Source organism: Scylla paramamosain, chromosome 48 (assembly GCF_035594125.1).
Source record: "Scylla paramamosain isolate STU-SP2022 chromosome 48, ASM3559412v1, whole genome shotgun sequence".
Classification (NCBI taxonomy): domain Eukaryota; kingdom Metazoa; phylum Arthropoda; class Malacostraca; order Decapoda; family Portunidae; genus Scylla; species Scylla paramamosain.
Window position 1 is genome coordinate 841099 of NC_087198.1, and position 9919 is coordinate 851017.

The following is a 9919-nucleotide window of genomic DNA, read 5'->3' on the forward strand; positions in this document are numbered from 1 at the left end:
AGTAGTAGTAGTAGTAGTAGTAGTAGTAGTAGTAGTAGTAGTAGTAGTAGTAGTAGTAGTAGTAGTAGTAGTAGTAGTTGTAGTAGTAGCACACACACACACACACACACACACACACACACACACACACACACACACACACACACACACACACACACACTAACCACTGTCACCTCGCAAACAAGCAATAGGCACACAGCAACACTACAAATACAACAAACAACATCAAACACTAACACAACTCACAAAACATTAACAACAAACAACAAAAATAAAACAAAAATCAATACAAAAACACAAACAAGCAAATATCAAGCATGACAAGTACAACAACACTGCCAGAGTGACTCGCGTGTGACAATGAGCCAGGCAGAGCTGACAAGCTGAAGAGGGGAGGCATCCCAGACACTGCCACACACACACACTGCCACACACACACACACACACACACACACACACACACACACACTGCGCAGCCTGAATTGGCCCACACAGGCACACACAGTCAGTCAGTCAGTCAGTCAGTCAGTCAGTCAGTCAGTCAGTCAGTCAGTCAGTCTCCTGGCGCAGGCTGCCTCTCCCTCGCCGGCTCCAGCCAGCGTGCCTTGCCTCACCAGCCGAGGGACACACAGCCTTGTCACTGGTGAGTTTGTTGTGCACCACAGTCAGGCAGGGTGTGTCTGCTGGTGCACCCTCACTCTGCCAGCCCCTCTGCCATCCCTCTCACTGCCCAGGAGTCTCTCCCGCACCAAGCCACGTGACGGCCGCCACCCAGTGCTGCCCGTGCCAGGACCCACAGGACCGTCACTCGTGCCCCTCCTGTCCGTCCACACCTCACAGAAAAGCTTGTCTTGTTTGGCCTCAGCAAGGCACTCACACACACACACACACACACACACACACACACACACACACACACACACACACACACACACACACACACAACAGGATATACACACCAGTTTGGAAGAACCTTAAGCTAACCAAACTTAACCTAAGCTAAGGTAAGCTATCTGGCAATACTGACCTGCTTGTCTGGGGGCACCTTGACAACACTGTGTATTGCACCCTTCACCACCTCAACACTGCACAAAATGAATAAACCAAATATTATTATTATTATTATTATTATTATTATTATTATTATTATTATTACTACTACTATTGCTACTACTACCACAGATATAATGGCACTTGTGTGTGCTTTGATGTGTTTTATATTGCACTTTTATCAACAGTAAACAAACTTTCTCTCTCTCTCTCTCTCTCTCTCTCTCTCTCTCTCTCTCTCTCTCTCTCTCCTCTCTCTCTCTCTCTCTCTCTCTCTCTCTCTGCCTACCTCTCTAGTGCCAGGTTCATGTCAAAGGTCATCATGGTGCCAGTGTCAACGAGGAAAACGTAAATCATGTTGGCTCAGTTGAGGTCAGGTCAAGTCAGGTCAGCCAGCCAGCCGTCCAATCACAATCCACGAAGCTCTGGGCCAATGGGAGGGCTGATGGTGATCCCCTGTCGATCAATAGGGTGGCTCAGTTTTTGCTTGGCTGAGGAGAGAGAGAGAGAGGAGAGAGAGAGAGAGAGAGAGGAGAGAGAGAGAGAGAGAGAGAGAGAGAGAGAGAGAGAGAGAGAAGAGAGGAGAGAGAGAGAGAGAGAGAGAGAGAGAGAGAGAGAGAGAGGTTAAGTTAGATTAGTTTAAGTTAGGTTAGGTTAGGTTAGGTTGCTTTAGATTTTGTTGTGTTAGGTTTGTTTAGGTGAGGTGAGGTTAGGTTAGGGGAGGGTCAGGCTAGGTCAACGCATCACCTGTGGTACAAATGCATCAAAAAACACCTTTTGTCATTTTCTTATAGCATCACCTTAGTTATCCTGCTAAATTTGCACCTACAATCAACACTGCCATCCCCTTTACTTCTTGCACCATACCCTAACCTAACCTAACCTCACCTAAGCTAACCTAACCTCACCTAACAAAAGCTAACCTAACCTAACCTAACCTGACCTGACCTAACCTAACCTAAGCTAACCTAACCAAACCTAAGCTAACCTAAGCTAAGCTACCCTAAGGTATCCTAACTCCAGCCACTAGCTGCATCAGACAACAACAGGAGATGGCCCTGTGTTGGCAAGCTTCCCACTGCTGCAGCGCCAGTCACACTGGAGCCGTCAAGGAGAAAGCACGTGGGCACCTTCTCTCTGTCCCAACGACTCGTGTGGCTTGACACGCGTGCACACACACATACACACACATATATATTTACTTGTGTGTGTGTGTGTGTGTGTGTGTGTGTGTGTGTGTGTGTGTGTGTGTGTGTGTGAGTGCAGCATGTCAGTGTAGTGAGCAGTGTTGTTTGTAGAAGGTGTGTTTACTTCAGTATTATTCAAACCATTTGTGTGTGACATGCACATTTGTGACAAGCCAACGACAGCTGTGTTTGTTTGGGCAGCACGTTAATTTTAGCATTGAGAACAGAGAAGGCTTCCGTGCTGGAACGCGCTGCGTGCCACTCACCAAACCGCTCACGCTGATCGCACTCATTTTCTTCACCTACAAATACAAGTTGTTGCAAACTCCAGTTCTGCACTGCACATTGTTTGTTTGTTTGTTTGTTTGTCTGTGTTTGTGTTACCGTGTCTTAGTTGTTCACACCATAAAAAGGGTGAGTGTTCAGTGGTGGAGTGTGAACACCTTGCCTCAGAGGAAAGGGTCAATGCATGGTGGTGTGTTGGTGTTGCACATGTTCCTGTCCCTTGCTAATGTTCAAAAGTCAACAAAAGGTGCACTCAGTAATTGCAAAGGAGAAAAATGACTTTAAAATCTACAGCTGTGTTTACTGACCAGCGCACCACTGGTGTGCCAAGCCCCACACACCAGTGTGCTCACTGCTGCACCCGTCCACCTGTCCACGGTGCACAACAACCTCACGGCTTAACACAACACAACACAACACAACACAAGCTAAACTAACCTAACATAACCAAACAAAACCAAACCTAACCTAACCAAACCTAACTTGACCTAATCCAACGTAACTTTACCAAACCAAACTTTTAACTTAACCTAACCAAACCATAACCTAACCTAACCAAACCAAACCATAACCTAACCAAACCATAACCTAACCTAACCTAACCTCAGCAAAGCGAAGCAAGAATTGACTTACTGGTTCACAATTGCCGGGTGAAGCAAGCAACAGTTTCCGAGAGGCTGGCGTGACCTGCGAGACTCAACGCTGTCCTTGTTTGTTTGTTTGTTTGTTTGTTTGTCAAGAATTGCTCTTCTTTGTTCCTGCAAACACAACAATTGATAAGGAAACACTGACAAAACAAACAGGAGGAGGAGGAGGAGGAGGAGGAGGAGGAGATAATTATAAGGAAAGAGACCAAGGAAGGAGAGAGAGAGAGAGAGAGAGAGAGAGAGAGAGAGAGAGAGAGAGAGAGAGAGAGAGAGAGAGAGAGAGAGAGAGAGAGAGAATGTGTGTGTGTGTGTTTGTTTGTATATACACACACGCACACACAGCTTGTTCACACACTCCCTCTCTCTCACTCACTTTAAAGGAAACTGACTCTCTCTCTCTCTCTCTCTCTCTCTCTCTCTCTCTCTCTCTCTCTCTGTGTGTGTGTGTGTGTGTGTGTGTGTGTGCGTTTTGATGGCTGGGTGGGTTGGTGGGTGGGTGGTAGTGGTGGTGGTGGTAGAGTAGTAGTAGTAGTAGTAGTAGTAGTAGTAGTAGTAGTAGTAGTAGTAGTAGTAGTAGTAGTGGTGGTGGTGGTGGTGGTGGTGTTGTTATTGTTGGTGGTGGTGGTGATGTTGTTGTTGTTAATAGTATAAAATCAACAAAATAACAATAACAAATGAGCTAGTACTATGTCAATGAATAAAATAGTAGTAGTAGTAGTAGTAGTAGTAGTAGTAGTAGTAAGAGTAGTCGTATACTTACATGTCTGAGAGAAGGCTTCAATTTTCTTAATTCTGAAAAGAAAAAGAAAATATCATTATTAGTATTACGATTATTATAAAGAACACAAGGGCTGATGCAGGAAGCCATTCACACACTCGTCTTGTAGTAGTAGTAGTAGTAGTAGTAGTAGTAGTAGTAGTAGTAGTAGTAGTAGTAGTAGTAGTAGTAGTAGTAGTAGTAGTTATCCCCGTTCAGTGTGTGTTGAATGAGTTATTTCTTGTGGTGCCGTGATTAATGACCCTGAGGATTTGGTGAGTGTCCCTGGCTGTGTCCCTGGGCCCTATGAAGCCTCCCACCTGGTTCATCTCGCCCCACGGCCTGTCTGCTGCTCTCATTACTATTATTATTATTATTATTTTTTTTTTTTTTGGTCGTGGTGGTGGTGGAGCAACAACAAGAAGAAGAAGAAGAAGAAGAAGAAGAAGAAGAAGAAGAAGAAGAAGAAGAAGAAGAAGAAGAAGAAGAAGAAGAAGAAGAAGAAGAAGAAGAAGAAGAAGAATGTTTTTAAAAGTATATTATAAGGAGAAAGAGAGAGAGAGAGAGAGAGAGAGAGAGAGAGAGAGAGAGAGAGAGAGAGAGAGAGAGAGAGAGAGAGAGAGAGAGAGAGAGAGAGAGAGAGAGAGAGAGAGAGAGAATTTAGTTGATCTGATTGAGATAAGATAGACAATGATAAATACTACTACTACTACTACTACTACTACTACTACTACTACTACTACTACTACACAAGAAATAATCAAAAATTCATACAGACAGACAGACACAATCTCTTTAATATTTTTTAATGTACAAGAGACACAGGCCAAGGGCAACAAAAATTCAATAAAATGAAGAAAAGCCACTGAGATGCCAGTCCCATACAAGAGTCCCAAGCAGTGGTCAAAATTTGAAGGGTAAGTGTGTTGAAGCCTCCCTCGTGAAGGAGTTCAAGTCACAGGAAGGTGGAGGTACAGAAGCAGGCAGGGACTTCCAGAGTTTACCACAGAAAGGGATGAATGATTGAGAATACTGGTTCACTCTTGCATTAGAGAGGTGGACAGAACAGTGGTGAGAGAGAGAGAGAGAGAGAGAGAGAGAGAGAGAGAGAGAGAGAGAGAGAGAGAGAGAGAGAGAGAGAGAGAGAGAGAGAGAGAGAGAGAGAGAGAGAGAGAGAGAGAGAGAGAGAGAAGACAGTCAGTTAGAGGAGAGGAGTTGATGAGACGAAAAGCTTTTGACTCCACCGTGTGTGGCAGAGTGGCATGAGTGGAGCCCCCCAGACATGTGAAGCTCCATACACACTCCATACATGTACGGATAAGGCCCCTTGTACAGAGTTAGCAGCTGGGGGGTGAGAAAAACAGGTGGAGACGTCTCAGAACGCCTAACCTCACAGAAACTGTTTTAGCTAGAGATGAGATGTGAAGCTTCCAGTTCAGATTATAAGCAATGGACAGAGCGAGGATGTTCAGTGTGGAAGAGGGGGACAGTTGAGTGTCACTGAAAAAGAGAGGAGAGTTGTGTGGAAGGTTGTGTCCAGCTGATAGGTGGAGGAATTGACTTTTTGATCCACTGAACAATACCAAGTTTGCTCTGCACCAATCACAAATTTTAGAGATGAGAAGTGAGGCATTCTGTGGCTTCCCTCTGTAAACTGTTTACTTCCTGAAGGGCTGGGCGTCACAAAAAGACATGGAGTGTGTTTATTACAACAAACAAAACACAGCTTGAAATATTTGTACCAATAAAAGCTTTAGAAATAACACACACACACACACACACACACCTAACCTAACCTAACCAAACCAAACTTAACACAAGCAAAACATTTAATAGCTACAACTGAAAGGAAGGTTGAGTTTAACAAACATAGCATTTAACCACACAACACACCACAAAACATGCTTATCTCCCTATATCGTCAACATCAAAGCCCCCACGTTTTTAATACTTGCATTAGTAATATATTAAAGAAATCCAATACTTTCAATTCACAAGTATAACAAGACAATTAAGGTGAGGTGCAACAAGCCAGTAGGCCTACACGTGGCAGTCCCTGTGTGAAATAGGCCTGCCAATCTCCAGCTGTCCTCTCCAATCACCACCCAGTCTAATCTCTCAGAGCTCCCTAAGACTCGCCACTAACAGCCTGATTGCTGAGTCCGTTCCACTCATCTGCCACACTATTTGAGAACCAATTCCTCCCCATCTCTTTCCTAAACCTAAATTTTCAACCTTGTGCCCGTTACCTCTTGTTCTGTCCTGGCAGCTGGTCTAAGATTGAGTTTGCCCCCTTGTTGTAGCCCCTATACCACTTAAAGACTTCCATCAGGTCCCCTCTTAACCTCTGCGTCTCTAAACCACATAAATGTAACAGCTTCAACCTCGCCTCGTAAGGAACACTCCTCGTCCCCTGTATCCTTTTAGTCATTCTCCTCTGTACTGATTCTAATAGACCTATATCTTTCCTGTAATGTGGGGACCAGAACTGCACAGCGTAGTCTAGATGAGGTCTGACCAGCGCCAAGTATAACTTTAATATTACTTCCGGCCTTCTACTTTTAACACTCCTAAAAATTAATCCTAGTACCCTATTTGCCCTGTTTCTGGCCTCTATGCATTGTTTCCCTAGACGGAGTTCAGAGCTAACTATAACTCCTAAATCTTTCTTCTACCCTGTACCTACCAGAGTTTGGTTGTTTGTTGTGTACCTAACCTAACCTAACTATAACTAGTAAATGTTTTTTGTACCCTGAACCTAACAGCATCATTGCTCGTTATGCGTCTAACCTTACTTAACCTAACCTAACAGAACTTAACCCAACTTAACCTAACCTAACAGAACTTAACCTAACCTAACCAAACCTAACAGAACCTAACCTAACTTAACCTAACTTAACCTAACCTAACCTAACCTAACCTAACTTAACTTAACCTAACTTAATCAAACCTAACTTAACCTAACCAAACCTAACCTAACAGCTACATAAAGAAGTCAGTGTTTTAAGTGAATTATGTAATGGTGTGCTTGTCAACCAGTAACACCTTCAACAAGTGCACCAAGTCTTTGTGGTAAATTACTGCAACAAAACAAGATAAAAAAAAATTGCAATAAATGAATCAATAGATAATAAATAGTGAAAAAAAAATGTTAAATTTATAGTTTAAGCTAATGTCCCCAATCTCTACCCACGGCCCACGGCGTTATTATTAATTTCCGACAAGTAGTGTAATCATTAGAAATGATGTGAAGTGAGAACAAAATGAGGTAGGTTATTACCACGTAGTGTGGAATGGCTTAAACTATAATAAAACCGCGTTGTTTTAAAGACGTGCTAACAGCTGACTTATTGCCCACACACACACGCACACACATCAATAACAGCCACTAGTGTACGTGTGGGGTCCCTGGTTGGCTGGGTCGTCTGTCAGTGTTGCCAGTGGTGTATCTTCCTTGCAGTGTTACCAGGGAGGGCAAGGTTAGGTTAGGGGCACAAGGAGCAACGCCAGACGGGCCCAAGAAAGCCAGGGACCCCACCTCTTCACTAGTGGTCAATAACGATAACAAGAACCACACACTAACAGACTGCAACATTCAAGTGCATTTAAATACACAAATACATGGATTGAAATACTATTTTTTTTTTCAGCGGTTTAATGAAACACTTAGAGGCGCCGTGCAACACTGATCAAGTAGTAAGTGTGTGCGTGCGTGTGTGTGTGTGTCATCAGGCAGCCAGAGCGAGCTAAAACTTCACACACACACACACACACACACACACACACACACACACACTCTCTCTCTCTCTCTCTTACTTTTCAAATAGTCGTTGGCTTCATCCTTGAGCTCCTCCGCCTCCATTTTCGCTCTAATTAGAGAGAGAGAGAGGGGGAGAGGAACCACAGATAAGTGAACTAGCTCAAACATGGCCTCTCTTTTTCTCTCTCTCTCGATCTTGATCTTGATGGTACAGGTGGCACAGGATCACTCCTGAGCCAGGCCTTTGGATCGGAAACTCCTGTAGAAGGGGAAAAAAAGAGAAACGAACAGCATCCTCTATCCTAATTGTTCATACACCTGGCACGCCACATTCTCTCCAGAAACTCTTTCACCGCCTCAATCATCCTTTCATTCGCCTCTCTACACAGTCCCAGCAACAACACCATCCATTCCTTTCCTGTGTTCTCCACTCTTTCATTCCTATCATGCCCTAACTCAGTCAGTATCACTTGCATCATCTCATTCCTGTCTCTGGCATACTTCACACACTCCAGCACCACATGTTCCACCGTCTCATCCTCTCCCGTGTCACACATCTGGCACACTTTGCTGCGGGACTCAGACCACCTGTAACTCCTTGCATTCACATCCATACACTGTGCCCTCGCTCGGAAGAGAAGATCACCGCCCAGGCTTCCATCATACCACCTTTCATACCTCGGGGCCTCTTTCTCCTTGTACCATTCCAGGGTCTTCTTTCTTTCCATCTCATTCTTCCATTCATTCAGTCCCACACATTTCACTTCTTTGTCTATCTCATTCTTCCATTTTCTCACATCCCATTCGGCTCCCACTCTGCCTCCTCTTGTTACCACCCATTCACGCTCATTTTGATTCCTACCAGCCATTCTTATCACCCACACAACTTGCAATCCATTCCTGTCTGTCATTCTCATGCATCTCTTCCTCCATTTGCTTCCACTTTCATTCCACAGGTACACCTTCCTTGCTATTCTTGCATCATCCATTCTCTCAAGCCTAATCTTGTACCTAAGTGTGGCTTTTGTCAGTCTTTCTCTGAAGGTGCTCCATCCCATGTCACCTCTCAAGGCTTCAACTGCTGTGCACCTCGGTGCACTCAGTGCCATCCTTGCTACTCTATTCTGGCCCACTTCTAACTTATCAATTTCACTTTCATTCCATGCAATCACATCCATACCATACATTATGCATGGCACAGCCACACTCTTCCACACTTCTCTCAACACATCATACTTACTTGCTCTCATCCTTGCCGCGCTTCCCAGTCGACCTGCCCACTGGTTTACCATACTTATCTTTTCATTCTTTGCCTTTGCACACCCACTGGGACTCATCCACATCCCTAAGTACTTGTATTCTTGCACCTGTCTCAACTCATTCTCTCCAAGTCTCCATACCACATTACTTTCATCCTCTGACCTATTCACAATCATTACTTTGCTTTTCTCACTGCTAAACCTTACTCCAAAGTCTTTACCATAGCCATCCACTACATCCAACAAACTTTGAAGCTCATCTGCCGATTCACTCATAACAACTACGTCATCTGCATAAAGGAGCACACATACTTTATCATTCCCCACACTTACCCCTACATTCATTCTTCTCATCCTGGCTGCTAGCTCCTCTGTATACAGGCTAAAAAGGGTTGGTGACAATATACAGCCCTGCCTAACTCCTCTCTCACTCTTCACCCAGTCTGTTTCTATGTCTCCTAGCCTGTATCTAGCTCTTGTGTCCACATACATACTTTGCACTATGTTAACTATCTTTGCACTCAATCCAATCTTTTCTAAGACTCTACCTAGCATTTCTCTGCTCACTCTATCATAAGCTTTCTCTATATCCAAAAAGCCTAGGCATAGTTTACCCCCATCCTTCTTTTTCTTCTCAATCATTTCATTCACCACAAACATATTGTCCTCGGCTCTCCTGTCCCTACGAAAACCATTCTGTTCTTCACCCAGCACTCCAGCTCTCTCAATCCATTTACACAGTCTCTCATTCAACACTGCACTGAAAACTTTACCTACTGTATTCACTAATGCAATTGGCCTGTAGTTCTTCAGCTCATTCTTACTCTTAAATCCTCCCTTATGCAACAGACACACTCGGCTCTCATTCCACTTTCTTGGCACTCTCTCTTCATCCCACACTCGGTTGAATAACTCAGTCATTCTGTCTATCACTACCTCCCCACCATTCTTGTAGAACTCATAGGGTATATCAT

General features: G+C 44.1%; 1 long non-coding RNA gene across 2 annotated transcripts in view; it reads right to left on the bottom strand.

The window, feature by feature from the left end:
- The window catches only part of LOC135095189 (uncharacterized), a 13235-nt gene extending 5530 nt beyond the window's left edge, over positions 1–7705 (bottom strand). The window contains exons 1-5 of one of the 2 annotated variants that reach the window (XR_010264106.1): positions 7562–7705; positions 3930–3961; positions 3156–3280; positions 1340–1541; positions 1028–1085 (exon numbers count right to left, since the gene is read on the bottom strand). This is a non-coding gene — a long non-coding RNA (uncharacterized LOC135095189). Of the gene's footprint in view, positions 1–1027; positions 1086–1339; positions 1542–3155; positions 3281–3929; positions 3962–4045; positions 4064–7561 lie in introns of those variants that run through there. The other variant, XR_010264107.1, reaches the window with a different exon arrangement.
- Positions 7706–9919: the final 2214 nt, after the last annotated feature.